At 39.7% G+C, this 18,799-nt stretch overlaps 1 long non-coding RNA gene across 1 annotated transcript; it reads left to right on the top strand.

Moving 5' to 3' along the window:
• Positions 50 to 13,181, top strand: LOC102181128. Its single transcript, XR_001918675.1, has 3 exons — positions 50 to 279; positions 11,690 to 11,776; positions 13,033 to 13,181. It is a non-coding gene; the product is annotated as an uncharacterized LOC102181128 (long non-coding RNA).

Raw genomic sequence — 18,799 nt, 5'->3', positions numbered from 1 at the left:
TGACGGGCACAGCGCTCAGTGCTGCGCCCTAGGCGATGGGCAAGGCAGCGAGTTCAGTTTCCTTCCAACACCGAGTGCAGGATGGGATTGTTGTTTATTCTCAGAGGGGCTGGGGATACCAGAGTCTTGAGGATACCACGGGGACATCTCAGTTGAAATCTTAGCACTCTTGGATGACCCCACAGAAGCACAGAGGAGAAACGCTGTGGCTGTATTCGAACAAAGGTCCTGGGCCACGCTGGTGTAATTTACAGTGGGGATGAGTAAATAACTTTTCAGGTAATTTAAAATTGATTTTTCTAGGGTTCAGGTATCTTCACTTATGTCTGGAACTGACGGTAAAGTCTCAAATTGTAATGCATTTTGTCAAAAGAAATACAAACCTGTAGGGCAGTTAGGAAAATGACAGAAATGTTAGGGTATTGTTGGGGAAGTTTTCGGACTTCATTGCTTTGCCTTTCTTTACAACCCCCACCTTTCCAGTCTCTTACTGGCTCTTCCTCTTAAATGTTGGAATTCCTCTGGAAGAGATTATGGGTTACGCTCTATATAGTCTTCTCCCATGGCTTCAAATATCTATACTCTGAGGACTTACCAAATTTATATCTATAGCAACGTGATCTAGGACTTCTTCAACCGCCTCTGGAGCCATCATATGATTCACTTCTGTTGCTCAGGGCCACAGTTTCTAGACCCACCAGCCTTTCCTGCCTGCAAGTCTGTACACATCTTTCCTTGGTTTATGCCTTTTCAAGTCTCACTCATCTGAGAAAGACCCACCCTGATAAACAACTAAAGTAGTTACCCTTTTTTCCCTTCACCACCATTCTAGCACACTTTTTTTTTTCCCTAGTCACACAACTTCTTGTTACAGGCTGTGTCTCTTCTTTCTATTTATTTTCTCATTCATTGTTTATTTGCTGTAGTGGACGTAGCTGCATAAGGGCAGGGACCAAGTGTGTCTTCATTCACCATTGTATTCCTGGGGCCTGGTTTAGTGCCTGGCTCCAAGTGTTGCTTGAGAACTATTTGATATATAAATGAATGCATGAGTAATAAGAACTCCTTCATTATATGAATAAATGATAGATCTCAGGTTCCATCCAGACCCTGTATATGATCACTTATCAAAGTCTTACGATTTTTCTATTTTTTCCATTCTTTTAATTTTTAATCAAAAGGTTTTTTTCTCCATATAATGCTTTTTCAAACCTACAATGAACAACATCAATCCCTTCCCAGTCCCTCCATGAATACAGTCTCTCAGCTCTCACTCAGGGGCAATACTTTCAACTATTTTTTTGACTTTTTCTATTGGTATTTACCTCCCCACCTGTGCCCAAATTATACGTTGCTATTTAAATGGCCTAGAGATTACCTTGTGGATTAGAGTAGTTGAGAATTAAGTCTTTTAACCTCCTCTCCACTGCTTTCTGTTCATAGTTTTGTAATGATCTTCTGTATAAGTCAGCAGTTAGTATTTACATTATCGTGACTAGTAAATATTGACTGTGGGGACAATATATGATTATTTCTTTTTTTTACACCTGTCACCTTCAAGTTAATAATTGCCTTGTTTTTCTATCTTTTTATTGGTGATGGTGTTTTTGCTTCACCCACTGCTTGTTTATTCCAAATGTTCCAGAAGATTCTATACCTCAAACATCTATCACTTCAGATGAAACACTGAGATGTAAATCTCCAATCAGTTCCAATTTTCCTTCCCTCACTCTATTCTCTTGTTCTCATCTGCACAAATGATCTAGTCCTGCTGAATAGCTGACATCCTGGGACTTCACTTTGTGCCTGCCTTATATTGGAGTCCTGGTCTTATGGATCTAGTATTTTCTTAGTTTACTTCCTCATTTTGCTGAAATACTTTCTCTAGGAATTTTCTAAGAAAGTTTGCATTAAAGGTAGTTTGAGTCTTCGCATATTCTAAAATATAGTAACTGTAACGTTTCCCTTTACCCAGGCCCACACAAAAATCTCACTTCATTCATGAAACTTCCTTAGAGCCAGTAATAAACCCTGCCTTATCTTTTATAACACTTACCATATCATTCATTAGCCATATACTCCCACTGTGCAATTATCTCAAGTACATGCATTTTATCTTTCACATTAGTTAGAGTCATAAATTTTTATGAATCCTTCAAAGCACCTACCTCAGTGTTTTACACAAAATGATTTGTTTGGCTCCTTATAATACCTAGCACCAAGGAAGTATTCAGCTATTTCTTCTGTTAATGTGGAGACTGAAAGTTTTATTAATGTCACTTTCCATCTGAGTTTATTTTAGATTGAAAAGAGAAAAGGGCATAATCCAACTGAAAAAGAGTAACAGGTTAGGGATCTGAACCACCAAACATTTGAAGAATATTCCTTATGACAACTGAAAAGTAATTTTATATAAAATTATATACACCTTAAATTCAGGATACTACAGTAAAGAAGAACTAAGTATATTCTAGCCATAGTTTATTTCATGCCATATGTTTATCAGAATATAATTATCTTATCAGTCATGGTGATAATTTACTTCAGTCTTGTGCCAACGTGAACCTACTGAGAATGCAAGTCTGTACTCTATAAGCAAAGTTGTCCTTTCTATCTTTGCTATCTTAGAGATTTTTTACTTTTTAATAAGGACATACATGATTACTTTATATTTCACGTATATTCTAAGTGTTTTATAAATATTAACTTGTTTAATCGCAACAGCCAGAGAAAACAAGTGCTGTTACTATCCACATTTTATGGATGGGGAAATCAAAGCACACAGAGGTCAAATAATTTGCCTAAGACCACATAGCTCACAACCAGAGACAGAGCTAGGATTCAACTTCAGGTTGAATCTGACTTCAGAGACCTTACACTTAGCCACTCTCTAGGTTTATGTATGCCTAATGAGACTATGAAACTCTTCTTAATACTGAGCCTGGCTGTGTTCTGCAGGTCTGGAAAAGATGTGTGTGAAAAATTAACCAGGCGTCCTTAGTGTCACAGTTGATTGTGCCCACCTTATTGAAACATTTCTTCACCAAGCCACACTCCGGTTTTCTTCCCACCTCGCCTACTGTCTTTTCAATCTCCTTTTTGTAGCCTCTTCTCTTTTCAACCTTTTCTCTTGCTCAAGATAAAAAGCCTTATAGAGTCTTTCTTCCTTCCTCTTTCAGATCTTTCCTTATCTAAAAATAGTCTGCGAATATTCTCGCTGTTCGGATAGTCAAGGCAGGCTAAACATTTGCTATATTAAGACCATGCATGTGTCCCCAGATCTACTTCTTTTCCTAAGTCTGGTTTTATAAATGCTGGTGATAAACCAAGTCTGATTTATATGATGCATCTTGTGTGTGAAATGTCTGTGACTCTAGGTATCTGATCAATCTTGAGAAATGATAGCACGGCTAGTGTAACAATGTTTGAAGATAATCTTTGCTAGTTTGATGATTGCCAGTTGCCATTAAATGAATTGTAAAATTTTTAAAAAGAAATAAAAATAGTCTTCTAAGTACTACCTAATGTTTTACCCTATTTGATTTTTTTCATAGCACCATATTATATGAAATTATTTACATACTTATTTCACATGTATGTTTCTTGTACTAGCATGTAAGTTCCATAATGGGTTTAAATTTATCTTAATTTGGGTTCCTTTAAAATACTCTGTTTTCTTTTTACCTCTTCTTGTCTTCTTTTAAATTTTATTATTAATTTTGTTTAAATTAATTATTTAATTATTTCAGTTTTACTCTCTGATTCTGTTGTTTTAGATAAGTTAAAACATGCGTGCTTAATCCATCATTTTTTACGATCTAAAACAAAATTATTATCTTTCTCCTGGATAACATAGGGAACTTAGAATGCTTTAACTCCATTAATTTTTTTTTGGCATACATACTATTACTGTCTAGTATTTTAAATGCATCTTTTCTTGAAATCTAATAAGCATTATTATTACTACTTTTTACAGTCATTAAAAAAAATGTTTGTCCATACTTTCATCACTTTCTTTGCTTTTCTTTCTGCATCTCAAACATCCTCTCAAATCTCTCAGATTACCATCCTTTTGCTCAAACTTTCCATGTAGGTGAACTTTCTCAGTTTGGGTTAATTTAAACGAAACTCTTGAACTCTTCTTCAGGGGTAGTGCATTCTTTGACAGTTATTCAGGAATGGAAGAGGTGAGAATATTAATGTGAAAGTTTCATAATGCCCCATAACTGCACAATTCTATGGCTGAATTTAGAACATCTGATTGTGGACCAAAATAGCTCATTTATCATGCCACACTTCACCTTGGCTAGAAATATGTGCAAGCCAAAAAATAACAGAAGCCATACTTTGGGTTATGGTGCCAAAATTTACAACTTCCCCTTTATTTCAAGCCCAGAGTTTTTTTCATTTAGGACAAGAACCAGTTAGCCTGAAGATGGTGAGTTGTAGCCTATCTTTTGTAAAAGGGAAATTGGAATAAAAGAGATGGAAAAGAACCAGTATACAGGCAGATCAGTTTCAGTAAAAAGTATATGTGGCTCAGTGGTAAAGAATCTGCCTGCAATGCAGTAGACACCAGTTTGATCCCTAGTTCAGGAAGACCCACTGGAGAGGGAAATGGCAATCTACTCCAGTATTTTTGCCTGAAAAATTCCATGGACAGAGGAGCCTGGCAGGCTACAGTCCATGGGGTTGCAAAAAAATTGGACATGACTTAACAACTAAATGACAACATATGTATAACTATCTAGAAATTCATTCTTTTAAAATTGTTTGGTCCCTAATGCCATCAAGAGGACTCCTGGAATGTCTTTTGTTCCTCTGAGAGTATCTATTTGAAAACACTAAACTACCATATATCTTGTGAAACCCACAAGACTGTTCCTTCAAGGCTCTTGGGAAGAATGCAAAGATCAGAAAAATATATGTAGCCTTTCAATTTCATAAAATCAGCACATGGATCTTACGTATGTAAGTAGCTCAGAAGATTGACACTAAATTGAGTGACTGTTAAGAAACAATGAGAAACTAGCCAATAGTCAACAAAAGCATTTATTGCTACAAAACTACTTTGGACTAACTCACAAATTACTGCCACAAAAGTTCAAGGGAATCAGAATAGTTAATGTACAAACTCAGAACTATGCACTGGGTTCTCACTATATACTGAGTACACGATCTGTTAATTAACATAATCATGAAAAGCTGACTCTGAATTATGCCATTGTGTGTAGGAGTACCAGAAGGTGAAATTTCTGTGATTGTAGTCACAGAGAAGGACTATTGTTACTTCATTTTAAAGCATCATCAACTTTTCAGGAAGCAAATAAAACAGATGGCTTAAGAGCAGGGTACACGTGAGAATCAGTTAAAAAGCTTGCTCAAACGCACACGTCCAAATCCCACTGCACACTGACCAAGAATCTCCAGGGTGATTCTCGTTGCCCACACTTGGGACCACTGCTTTAGGGAATCTGTTTCTAGAAAATCTGTTGTAGTCAAGACTTGCCGGAAAGAATATCTTCACATTTAACCATTATTACAAATTTTACCAAACCCACTGTACTCTAGGTTATTTTAATCGAGATTCCATTACCTTACATATAGAAGCAGGTCCTAAGTCTTTGTTCTTAATGATATATGTGTAGTATAATTTTACTAAGAAAATTTGCAGACCAGGCATCTTTCAGAATATCTGCTTGTTTCTTGGTTAAGCCATATAGAGGCCATTAAAACTGGTCACAAAAGGTGCCCCACCAACAGTTAGATAGGACTAAAAGGCTGAAACTTACTGTAGAGTGTAAAATGAAAGTTTAACCAACAAGAAACTTGATATATTTGACAATTTTGATTGCAAGATTAGTCAAAGAGGAAAGGGTTAGAGGAGGGTGGATTATATGGACTAAACTGGACAGTTGTCTGAGAACTAAGTCAGCTCTAAGAGAGGACTAAGTCTGTCTCTCTTGACTCACATGATCTCTTTCAAATTATGTCTCCCTCTTTCATCTTTGAAGAGCACCTGATTGCTCTGGGAAATTAGCTATATAATATATTGTCATGTAACTGTCCCTGCTCACTAGCCCCTGGTTCAGAAATTAGTTGTATTATCCATTCTGGCTGGAGCACAAAACCAGTTTCATCCCAGCAAACCGACTGGTTTTATCAGCAGGGCAGCGTAAGTGGTCAACATTGCAAGACTTTATAAACCAACCAGTATATTGCTGTTGTTCAACATGTTTGGTGATGAAGCCCCAGGAAAATTCTGCTGACCAGTCTCTCCAAGGAATCTTTCTGGGTCATTTTCAGCAGTATTCACTAACCTTCCACTTTGAACTCTGGCAGGTCCAGAGGAGGCACTTTAGACATTCTGATATTTATAGGAGCTTAGTTTGAAAACTAAGCTTACTCCTTGGAAGAAAAGTTATGACCAACCTAGACAGCATATTAAAAAGCAGAGAAATTACTTAGCCAGCAAAGGTCCGTCAAGTAAAGGCTATGGTTTTTCCAGTAGTCATGTATGGATGTGAGAGTTGGACTATAAAGAAAGCTGAGCACCGAAGAATTGATGCTTTTGAACTGTGGTGTTGGAGAAGACTCTTCAGAGTCCCTTGGACCGCAAGGAGATCCAACCAGTCCATTCTAAAGGAAATCAGTCCTGAATGTTCATTGGAAGGACTGATGTTGAAGCTGAAACTCCAATACTTTGGCCACCTGATGCAAAGAACTGACTCATTTGAAAAGACCCTGAAGGCAGGAAGGGAAGGGGACAACAGAGGGTAAGATGGTTGGATGGTATCACGGACTCAATGGACATGAGTTTGAGTAAACTCCAGGAGTTGGTGATGGACAGGGAGGCCTGGCGTGCTGCAGTCCATGGGGTCACAAAGATTCGGACACGACTGAGCGACCGAACTGAACTGAGTTTGAAAACATTGCCATTTGTAGACCCTTGAACAATAGAGTGATAGTTGACAAGAGTTTGGGGAGTAAGAATTACTATGATGACCTAGATATTTGAGAAGCTGGAGAAACTGAAAATTTTCTATTGTGTTAATCCAAGCTTGAGGTGATGAAGACTGTGTATGTTTTCACATTGCTGCTGTAACAAAATAACCACAGCAAATTACCTCAGTGGCTTAAACAATACAAATTTATTATCTTCAGTTCTTTACTTTGGAAGTCTTGCATGGGTCTTACAAGGCTAAAATCAAGGTGTTGGCATGCAATCCTTTGTCGAAGAGGGAACCCATTTCCTTGCCTTTTCCAGCGTCCAGAAGCTGAGCACATTCCCTGCCTTATGACCTCCAGCCTCCATCTTTAAAAACAGCAGCAGCGGTTTACTCCTCATGCTGCTGTATCTCTAGTTCTCTGATTGTAGTTGGGAAAGTTTCTCCACTTTCAAGGACTCCTGTGGTTAGACTGGACCCACCCAGATAATCCAGGATAATTCCTTTATCTCAGAGTTAGTAATCTTGATGACTTCTGTCAAGTCCCTTTTACCATATAAGGTAATACACGCATTTTCCAGGGGTCAAAGCGTAGATGTCATTGGGGGCCATTACTATGTTTATCATAAACACCTAGAATGGATATTTTAGACAATCAATAGGACTTCCCATTCAGCTGGATTGATGGACCAAAGAGTCGATTTGGTAGGCTTCCCAGGTGGCATCGTGGTAAAAGAATCCGCCTGCCAATGCAAGAGACACAAGAGACTTGGGTTCAATCCCTGGGTCAGGAAGATCTCTTGGAGCATAAAATGGGCAACCCACTCCATGTATTCTTGCCTGGAAAACTCCATGGATAGAGGAGCCTTGTGTCCATGGGGTCACAAACAGTTGGATATGAATGAGCATAGTAGCAGCAGAGTCAATTTGTTATGGAAATAGGGTGGAAGAGGTAGGAGAAGATCAAGTATTAGTTGTTCAGGTAACTACACCCCTGTTCAACCAGTCTAAGACATATGAAAGTCTGTCTGCCTGCTGCCTTTAAGGGAACCATCTGGTTGTTGTGAAAGCATGGGTGTCTTGTGGAAGCTTCCAGATCTGAGATCAATAAGCCTTATGAAAGCAGACCTTTTTTCCCCCCCAAATGTTCCCAGGAATAGGATTAATATCTCACCTTCTCTGAAAGCACTGATGCCTCTCCCATTGGCACCCAGTTGCCAGAAAGCATCTGCCTCTTTTTCCTCCTCTTCCCTCACACAGGCCTGGTCTTGGTCAGGCGTACTCCCTGGATGGAGCAAACGGAAGGGCACAGGGCATGGAGAATGACTGCAGATGCAGAAATCGATGCTGAGGCCACACTGGAATTGGTCTGCGAGTGGAAGACCCACGGGGTACTTGATTTCGGTGGAGGTGAATGGTGTGGCCATCATTCTAAGTAGAATGTGAGCGCTGCAGTCTTTCTATAACACTGAGGGTGACTCCAGGAAAAAGGATGCCTAGTTAAGACACTACCTCAGACAGTTCTGATCTCTTTATTTCTCAGTCTCCTTGGTTGCACCTGATTTCCTCCATGACATTAAACAACTGCTGTATGATTTTTCTGTTGGTAGCACACAATTTTTCCAAATTTAAAAAAAAAAAAGACAGGAACAAAAAGGTTATGCTTTTCATCTGTGTCTGTGTAAACAAACCCAGTAATTACCATAACTCAAATTGCTGCTGAAACTCTCCATGTTTTAATGTGCACACGGTTGCTCTTGCTATTAAATCTCTGCATATATCCTGGGAAGTTAATCCTGAATTAGGAAACAGAAAAACTGATTAAAATAAAACTGGGCCAAGTCCATGATTTTTATATTCATAAGATTCAAAATTTCTGTGAGGAAATGTGCGATGCAAATTGAATGATCTTCCAGAGTAATAATAAAAAAAGAAACCAAGACAATGGTAAAATATGGGCATCCATGCAGAGAGATGTATGAACTAGGCTTGCTGTGGTTTGGCTGATTGTAATTTAATATTCTATCCCTCTGAAACAACCTGTTCTAACCTGGCTGCAGAAACTCAGTTCTCTTCAATATGAAGTGAATATTACCTAGTTTTGATGTGGCAATATTTCCTCAAATTCTACACTTTTATCAAAAGAGGTTTTTCACTGAAGATTGTTAGTACACGCAAGTGTTCTAATCACTGTCTTTCCTGATTGCCTTTAGGACAAAAGAGCAGTTGTGCATGTTCAAAGAAAAGACAGAAGGGTGAAAGTTCACTGTTTTTGTGCCTATTGGCATTGGGTAGGTGAAACTGAGTATTAAGGAAATAATGTAGAAAATTCAGGTCTCCACATTTTCTTTTAATGTTTAATCACTGAGTCAGATCCGACTCTTTTTGAGACTCCATAGACTGTCGCCTGCCAGGCTCGTCTATCCATGTAATTTTCCAGGCAAAAATACTGGCGTGGGTTGCCGTTTCCTCCTCCAGGGGATCTTCCTGACCCAGGGATCGAGCCCATGTCTCCTGCATTGGCAGGTGGGTTCTTTACCACTGAGCCACCGGGGAGCCCTTTCTTTTAATGAATTGGGCCAATTTTCAGGTCTCTACTACATATCTTTCTTTATTCCCTCTGTATCCAGTCTTATCCCTCCCTGTCCTGCTTTCTGCCTGGGGAGGCTGACCTGTAGAGACTTCGTCAATGAGCTCTCTTGCTCTCCGGCGGCTTGCATTTGGGTTTGGCAATAGAGAACCCCAGCAGGAGGTCAGAGGTAGAGGGGAGGGGAAAGGCAGAATCCCTCTGGGTAGCGGTGTCATTCCACTAAAGACGGCTGCTCTTGTCATGGCCGCCCTTTCTCCAGGCTCTGGAAACTGTTTTCTCTCCCTTTCCCTTCAGGCCTAGTGCTGTTACAAGCTTCAAGGTGCTGTACTACCCTGTGTGGTTTTGGTTTCCCATATCTTGTGAAACCTTTATAAATACCCCTTTGGTAAACATTCCTCAAATTTTTCCAACTTGACTGAACTCTGTTTCGTATTTCAACCCTTACAGAGACAGAATCTGATCCACCTAACGCTGTATCTAAATTCTTCTCACATCCTGGGGGCCACCAACATCTCGTACCAGAACTGCTAAGTAATATTGCTGCCTCTACTTTTTAATGCTCAAAATCTAAAAGCTTCTCATCACAAATATAATAAAATCCAAATTCCCCACCATGACCCAGGGCCCTTTATATTCAGACTCTTTAAAAAAAAATTATGTATTTATTTACTTTTGACTGTGCTGGGTCTTCATTGCTGTGCAGACTTTTCTCTAGGTGCAGAGATCGGGGGCTAGTCTCTAGTTGTGGTAGACAGGTTTCTCATTGTGGTGACTCCTATTTTGCAGAGCATGGGCTCTAGGGCACGTGGTCTTCAGTAGCTGTGGCTGCTGGGCTCTGGAGTACAGGCTCAGTAGCTGCGGGGCATGAACTTTGTTGCTCCATAGCATGTGGGATCTTCCTGAACCAGGGATCAAACGTGTGTCTCCTGCATGGGCAGGCAGATTCGTTACCACTGAGGCACCAGGGAAGCCCTTATCAGGCTCTTAACATTCAGCGTCAAGTTGAGTCACATTCGTCTCATAGGTTCTGCTGCTGCTGCTGCTGCTAAGTCGCTTCATTCTCTTTTGTCTAAGGACCTTGTCCATGTTGGTCACTCTGCCAGGAGTGTTCTGCTTCCTGCTCTTCTTATGGTTAGCGCTGTCAAAGACAAAATGATGAATCACTGAGGAGATGGATTTTATTCAGGCTGTGGCAATAGGGGAAACCCTCAGATCTGAAGATTGGAGTATGCATTAAGTTTGCCATCGTTGCTGTAACAGACCATTGCAAAACTGGTGGCTTTAAAGAATAGAGAGCTATTCTATTATAGTTCTGCAGGCCAGAAATCTGAATTGAATCTTAGCGTGGCTAAAATCAAGATGTTGGCAGGACTGTGCTGCCTATGGAAAGTCCATGCAAGACTGATCCCTTCCTTTTTCCCACATCTAGAGCTGACTTCCTTGTCTCATGGTCTCTTCCTCTGCTTTCAAAGCCAGTGATGTAGTATTTTTTCTCTGACTCTGCTTCTATCATATGGCTGCCTTCTCTTTTATCCACAATTTTCTCCTTCTGCAACCCTCCTACAAGGATACATGTGATTCTATTTAGGGTCCAACCAGATAATCTGGATCACTGTCTCACTCAAGCTCATTAACAACATCTGCGAAAACCCTTTCTCCATGAAAGGTAAGACATACATAGATTTCAGGGATTAGGACATGAATACCTTGTAGGGCCCTTATTTAGCCTACTGCACTATGTCTCAGCAGGGGGATTGTACTAGATTTTATAGGGAGGAGCAGACAATTTACAGGTGGAGTCATTTATAGTTGGGATTTTTTTCAATCAAAGAAGCTTCAGTGAAACAGAAAATGTTCAGCTGGTTTCAGGGGAACAAACAATTCTAATCTTGGATAATTATTCATGAGACAAGAAAGTTAGAGATCTCTGACTGTGTCAACAAAAGGGGGACGGTCTGGGTTTGGCCTTATCACCAAAAATGGGAGCCATTTACAAATCTTATGGGAGTCATGAGAAAGAGTGGACAGCAAGCCTTATCTAAGCTTTGTGGGGAGTGATGGCTCATTACAGTTAGTAATTTTCTAGAACACAAAAGGATGGGGAATTTGGAGAAGAAAATACTGAGATTTCTTAATCATCATTGTTTTCTAGGATCCAAGGGGGTCACATAAAAGTTCAGCACTGTCATCATCTTCTCATCCTTAAATCTATAGATGCCCTCCCTTCCAAATACCCTGTGTAAGTACTGCCCTTTCTGTTATTCTCTGCCATGCTTTTCTCTTTATTTCCTTCACAGTATTTTTCATAATCCATAATTATTTTATATGCTTGTTTGCTTGTCTCTCTATACCATAAACTTTTTCAGACCAGAGAAGATGGTTATTTTAAGAGCTTAGAACAGTGTGTCTGCATATCTTTAGAGCCTGGCACATTTTGGTTGAATTGACCAAAGAAACTCCACCAGATGGCCAGCAAACTCATTGGTAGTGAAATAAATGAGGATAAAAATAATGGTGAGATAAACAAGGAGAGACATTCTAGGCAGCAGGACCCACATATTCAGAGACACACAGTGGAGGGTATGGAATGTGGTACATGGCTGGCATGGGTTAGGGCTGAAGCTGCTGAGCTTAGCTCCACCGTGAGTCAAAAATCAGACCTCCAAGGGGGTGGCGGGGGGAATACTTCCTATTCCTCTCACTGCCTGCATCCATTCACCCTTCCAACAAATCTTTCTGAATGTATTCAATTTGTTAGGCACTGGTCTAGACTTTGGGGACAGAGCATAGAACAGACCAGACAAAAACTAGTCTGACAGTAAATAGAAGAAGCAATTAAAATAAACTGTGCTGAATGTTAAAGAGAATAGCACAGCACGAGAGTGAGATGTGGAATGTAGGCTTGCAGTTTAGAGAAAGTGCCCAAGGAAGACCTCAGTGAGGATATGCTATCTGCCAGATATAGGATTCCCCAGTGGCTCAGTGGTAAAGAACCCGCCTGCCAATGCCAGAGACACAGGAGACGTGGGTTCAGTCCCTGGGTTGGGAAGATCCCCTGGAAGAGGAAATGGCAACCCATTCCAGTATTCTTCCTGGGATAATCCCATGGATAGAGGAGCCTGGTAGGTTACAGCACATGGGGTTGCAAAGAGTCGGACACGACTGAGCATGCACACAGGTTTGGGACTGAGGGTGGAGGCCATTTAACCAACCTTGAAGGAAGTGGCATTTGGGAGAAAGGCATTCTAGACAGAGATCACAGCAAGCACTCAGGTCCTGAGGTGCAAACTCATCTGTAAAAAGGCTGGTGTGATCTAAATAGAGTGATGGGAAGCTAGACATTGTAGAAAATGAGGTTACAGAGGCAGGGACTGAGGGTTGCAGCAATAGGGCCTTAGAAGCTTTTGTAAGGACAGTAGCTTTTCCAGTGAGTGAAATGGGAAACCACTGGAATATTTTCGTAAGAGGAGTGACATGCCCTATTTCATTGAACAGGATTGCCTGGGCTGCTATTTTGATATGAGACAGAAGAGGATTAAGGCCTGAGGCAGGAAGACTGTACAGGAGGCTACTCCGTGATCCAGGAAGACCCTTCAGGAGGCTACTCCGTGATCTAGGAAGACCCTTCACCCTACTCCGTGATCCAGGTAAGAGATGATGGTAGTAGCACAGAGCAGGAGGTGGCAGTGGGAATGATGAGAAATGGTTTGATTCTGGATGTACTCTGAAGCCAGTAGAATTTGCTGGTGGGTCAGATGTGAAGTAAGGGAGAGAAGTCGAGGATGACTACAAGATTTATGGCAAGGATGGGGTTGCCATTTACTGATATTTGGAAAAGCGCTAAAAGAGCATCTTTGGGAAGGAAGATCAGCTTGGAATACATCACCTCCAAGGTGCGCAAGTAATACTTTAAAAAATAGAACTCATTTTGAAAATGTTCCTGTGAACATTAGGAAATTATAGAACTGGTAATCATATCTCTCCAATGTGCTGGATGCGTTAGTTTAATATCATTCAAGACATGTGATTGCTTACTTCTCTGAGCTCCTCACCTTCCCTGAGAAATTCCTACCACTTCTTTGTTGGGAGAAGTACAACAGGAAAATTAGAAAATTTAAGTGTGCAACTGCTTTGGAAATAACAACAGGAAAGTCTGCAGGTGAAATCTCTCCTTTTCATCATCTCTTGGTCCTCCAAAAGAGCAGCTGAACTGAACTCGGAAGCTGAGGAAAGCCACCAGCTTTGGGGAGATGCCTGTTTAAGAGCAGAACCCTGGCTTTGGCCCCCAAGGCTCTGCAGCCAAGTCCACAGCTTGGCAGTTACTGTGTCTTTCTCTAAAAAGTTAACTGCCCAGCTTTGACTCTGCAACCCTATGCCGAGAGATCTTCCAGGCTGAGATGGATAGCTTCAACTCTTTTCTCCAGGCTTCACTGCTTGTCACTTTCTCTGAAGTGATGGCACTCATAACCTGGACCCTGGCCTCAGCTTCTGAGTTCTTCCGCACTCCTTATCTTGAACTGCCCAACTTGAAAAGGCACTCTTTAAGTCTCACCCAAGAGCTCTGTACACCTGCTTCACTACAGAGTCGTTCCATGTAAATTAATTTTCCAGGTATCTGAAGCTTAGCCATCCTTCAATGTCAATTACATGAAGAGAATTTTTTCTGAGGCTGAACTGTAAACATTCCTGCTTTCTTAACCAGAGTGCATAAAACAAAACTGAACTTGTCAGGCATTAGGCTATCTTCCCACCAAGTGATGATGTCCTCAGGCTCTAGTGAAGTATCTGGAGTCTGTGCCTCCTACACTTACAGCCTCAAGCCGCTGTGTTTTTGAGGCTTGTATTTCCTTTTTAAAAACATTTTTGATGTTTTGCTGCACCATCCCTGCTGTCATTTTTTGCTAGTTACTGCTTGTTTATTTGGATACTTCACAGACCATTTTTAACTTATCTGATTCCAAGCTTGGGTCTTAGTAGCTGATATATATTCTTTAGAAATGTGAGATAGTATTTGCAGTCATCAGAATTGTAAGGTGGCCCCTTCCATGCTCATATCCTATGAAATCTCCTCCCCTTGAATCTGAGCTTGACTTATGAGTATGATGGGATTGCCACTCCAATGACTAGGTTACCTATGTGTTTGACAAAGTGAAGGGACTTTGATTCTATCATTAAGAGTCTCATGATCAGTTAACTTCAAGTTAGAAGGAAGATTGACCCAGGTAGGGCTGACTTAAGCAGGCAAGCCCTTTGAAAGATGACCTAGAGGTAAGAGGTTTCCTCTCCTGTTGGCCTTCAAGAAGCAAATGACCATGAGTTCTATAGCAACAAGAAAATGAATTTGACCAGCAAACGCAGAAGCTTGGAAGAGGACCCCGAGCCTCAGATAAGAACAAAGCCCTGGACTTGGCTGGTGGTACTGCTAAGTCGCTTCAGTCTTGTCCGACTCTGTGCTACCCCATAGACAGCAGCCTACCAGGCTCCCCCGTCCCTGGGATTCTCCAGGCAAGAACACTGGAGTGGGTTGCCATTTCCTTCTCCAATGCATGAAAGTGAAAAGTGAAAGGGAAGTCGCTCAGTTGTGTCCAACTCTTAGCGACCCCATGGATTGCAGCCTACCAGGCTCCTCCGTCCATGGGAATTTCCAGGCAAGAGTACTGGAGTGGGGTGTCATTGCCTGGTGGTACAGTGGATAAGAATCCACCTGCCAATGCAGGAGATGTGGGTTCAATCCTTGGTCTAGGAAGATCCCCCATGTCATGGAGCAACAAAGTCTGTGCACCACAACTACTGAGCCCTTGCTTTAGAGCCCACAAGTCAAAACTACTGAGCCCTTATGCCACAACTGCTGAAGCCGAAGTGCCTAAAACCTATGCTTTGCAACAAGGGAAGCCGTGGCAAGAAGCCTGCACACCGCAGTGAAGCGTTGCCCCCGCTCAGCATAACTAGAGAAAGCCTGCATGCAGCAACGAAGACCCATCTCAACCAAAAATTAATTAAAAAAAAAACAAACCACAGCCCTAATCAACACCTTGACTGCAGAGTTGTGAAACCCTGAGCAGAAAACCCAGTTAAGCTGTGCCTGTACTCTCAACCACAGAAACTGTGAGACAATAAATGGGTATTGTTTTATGCTGATACATTTGTGATAATTTATTATGCAGCAACAGAAAACTAATACAGCGCCCTATTTGGATTTTGTATTTGAAAGGGTAAAAGCATACTGCACTTGGAATGCATGGGTTCATACAAACTTAATCACATTATTATAATTACCCCATCCTACTATGCATAATATCAATTTTGAGTTTTATTCCGCTCAGGAAATAAAACTCCAGAACCTATTAAAATTATATTTGTCCGTTCCTGAGCCTCAGCAAATAAAATATGCAAGGCAGTAGTGGTAAATTCAATTCAACATTTCTCTTCTCTACTACTTTCTCTACCCAGGAGAGTCATAAGCTAGAAAAACAAAATCTAAAAAACAAAGTCCAAATGGAACACAATTAAACTTATCAGTGGCTGTGTGGTGGGATCAACTTTTTCTACAGTGATATTTGAGCTACTTATGTTATAAATAAGTGCAACAAAATATAATGGTATGATATCTCATATTTTTGAGTACTTTATAAAACTTTTAAAAGTTTATTTCATATGACCTTTACAATATATGTCTCTTCAAACATGAATTAATAACCAAACACAGCCTAGCAAGCTAGTAATATGTTTATTTACATATTTGATTTTTAAAATATAGTTTTTGCATAATTATTATTGATATATAGTAAAAAAGCAACTCTCTTTTGCAGCTGTCCTTCATTAATCTTGTTTTCCTCTCCAGATTCAACCCTTAACTGGTTTCTTGTGCATTTTTCTAGAGGTATTCTATGCAGTTACAAATAGATATTCAAACATGACACATTACTTTTGGGAATTTGTATTTTTCTAACAATTGATATATTTTGTTGGAATTTAATAATTTACCAGGATAGAGTTTTAAAGGACATTCTTCCAAGTTGTACCCATAGTTCCTTGCTCATTTGTAAAATTTGTGTATTTAAATTTTATCCTTTGACTTTCCTTCTTTTTTTCTCTCAGCAATAGCAACAAACAGCACTTGAGTTTATCGAATGCTGTTTTTGTCTGTTCTAAAAAAATAATGTCGAACAGTTAAGTATTTACCACAAAGTACTCAGCTTTTAATACACAAGATCTCATTTTCTTGTAACAACCCTCAAAGGAAGATCTTTTAATAATGCTCATGTTACATAGGAGAAAATGGTTCTTCAGGAGGTCAGGTAATAAGCCTTCCACTATAAGAGGGAAAACTGAGACTCAGCTCCTCTCTTTCTGACTCCAGAACCTCAGCTTTTAATGTTACTTCCCTGCTTCTCTTCCTTAATGTCTTCTTCATGCTTTCCTTTAATTACTTCATACAGTCCCTAAATTCTTGAGTGGATCATTAATTTTCATTTTCCTTATTTATTGACAAATCCATTTATGGATATAAATCTACCTCCAAGCCTGCTTTATCAGCATAAAATACATTTTGTTATGTGGAATTCTCAATGTCATTTTTGCTAAATAGTCAAATGTGTTCATTCTTTCTTTTTTAAAATGTTGTTTATTCATTTATTTCTGGCTCTGCTGGGTTTTCATTGCTGCTTGGGCTTTCTCCAGCTGCAGCAAGTGGGGGCTAATTTCTAGCTGTGGTGCTTGGGCTTCTACCTGTCGTGGCTTCTCTTCTGAAGCCCAGGCTCTAGGCGCGCAGGCTTCAGTCTCCGTGGCTCCTGGCTCTAGAGCACAGGCCCAGTGGCTGTGGTGCACAGGCTTAGCTGCTCCACAGCATGTGGGACTTTCCCAAACTGGGGACTGAACCTGTGTCTCCTGCATTGGCAAGTGGATTCTTTACCACTGAGCCACGAGGAAAGCCCTATTTCTTTCTTTTTTGACCTGAAATAATTAGAATTTTATTTTTGCAGTAAGGTTTTTGATGTTGTTTATATATTTGTAGATATGATTAGTTTTATTTATTGTGGTAAAAGTACAATATTTCCTATTTCTACATTTTAGAATTTACTGAGTTATCTAATATGTAATTTGTTTTTATAAACATTCGATAGATTTCTAAAAGACAGTATAGTCTTTGTGGGTGAGCATTATGTGCCTATTAAATCCATTTTTTAAAAATGTAGTTTGAATTCTTCTATACTTGATCTGTCAAAGGTAGTGATATAGGTGAGGTGTTTCCTAAGAAAATTGGCTTTTGTAGTGACTCTCCTCATTTTCAGCAATTCTTATATTATTTATGTCAATATACATTATTTATTTACATAAAGTTCCATTATTATCATAGCTATATTGTGACTGTGTATCTTTTATAAATATAAAAAATGATGCTCTCTTATCCTCCCTAATTCTTTTAATCTTAAACTTTGAAATTAAGATTACCAACTCTATTCTTTTTGTTTGAATGTGTCTATATATCTTTATTTATTCTTTTGTTTTTAACCTTTTTCGATATATAATTTAGAATATTATGCTAGCAGATAGAATAGTGTTTAATTTTGTTTTATCATTAAATTTGAGAGTCTATTTAAAAAGATGCACACATTTGTGTTTTGTTTATTTCTTGTATGTTTGTCTTCTATAATATGATTTCGCTTTTTTTAATGATAATTTTTTTCTGACATTTTGGGATTATTTTTTCCCTCTTTCTATGCTATTTAATGCATCAGGATTTACACACAATGTTTTAAATTCTGTTAGGAGACAAATTTGAGCTATTAAAAAACTGTACTAGAACCCAGAATTATCAAAATTATTAATCCCAATGAGAAAATAGTGTCCATCGATCTTCCCCTGTGAGAAATGCTGAGTCATTAGTGCTCCTCCTGTCTGTTCTGAGAAACAGACATAAACTGAGTGGACAGGTGAAGAGAAGAGTGGGACTCTGAAGTGGAACTAAATTTATTTCACTTATCTTTCCCTTTTTTGTAATATGCATAGGAACAATATATGGCTTAAAATTCTATACCTGCATAAGCCTAAAAATTATATCTCAATTAATATAACAAAATGCTAAGTGATAGAATATTATATCATAGTTTAAACAGCAGAGATTTTTATTCCTTAATAGGCCCTAAAATCAGAGAAGGCGATGGCAACCCACTCCCGTACTCTTGCCTGGAAAATCCCATGGACAGAGGAGTCTGGTGGGCTGCAGTCCATGGGATCGCTAAGAGTCGGACACAACTGAGCG

The sequence above is a fragment of the Capra hircus genome, chromosome 10 (genome assembly GCF_001704415.2).
Source record: "Capra hircus breed San Clemente chromosome 10, ASM170441v1, whole genome shotgun sequence".
In the NCBI taxonomy this organism is placed as follows: Eukaryota; Metazoa; Chordata; class Mammalia; order Artiodactyla; family Bovidae; genus Capra; species Capra hircus.
This window is presented reverse-complemented; position numbering and strand designations above follow the sequence as displayed.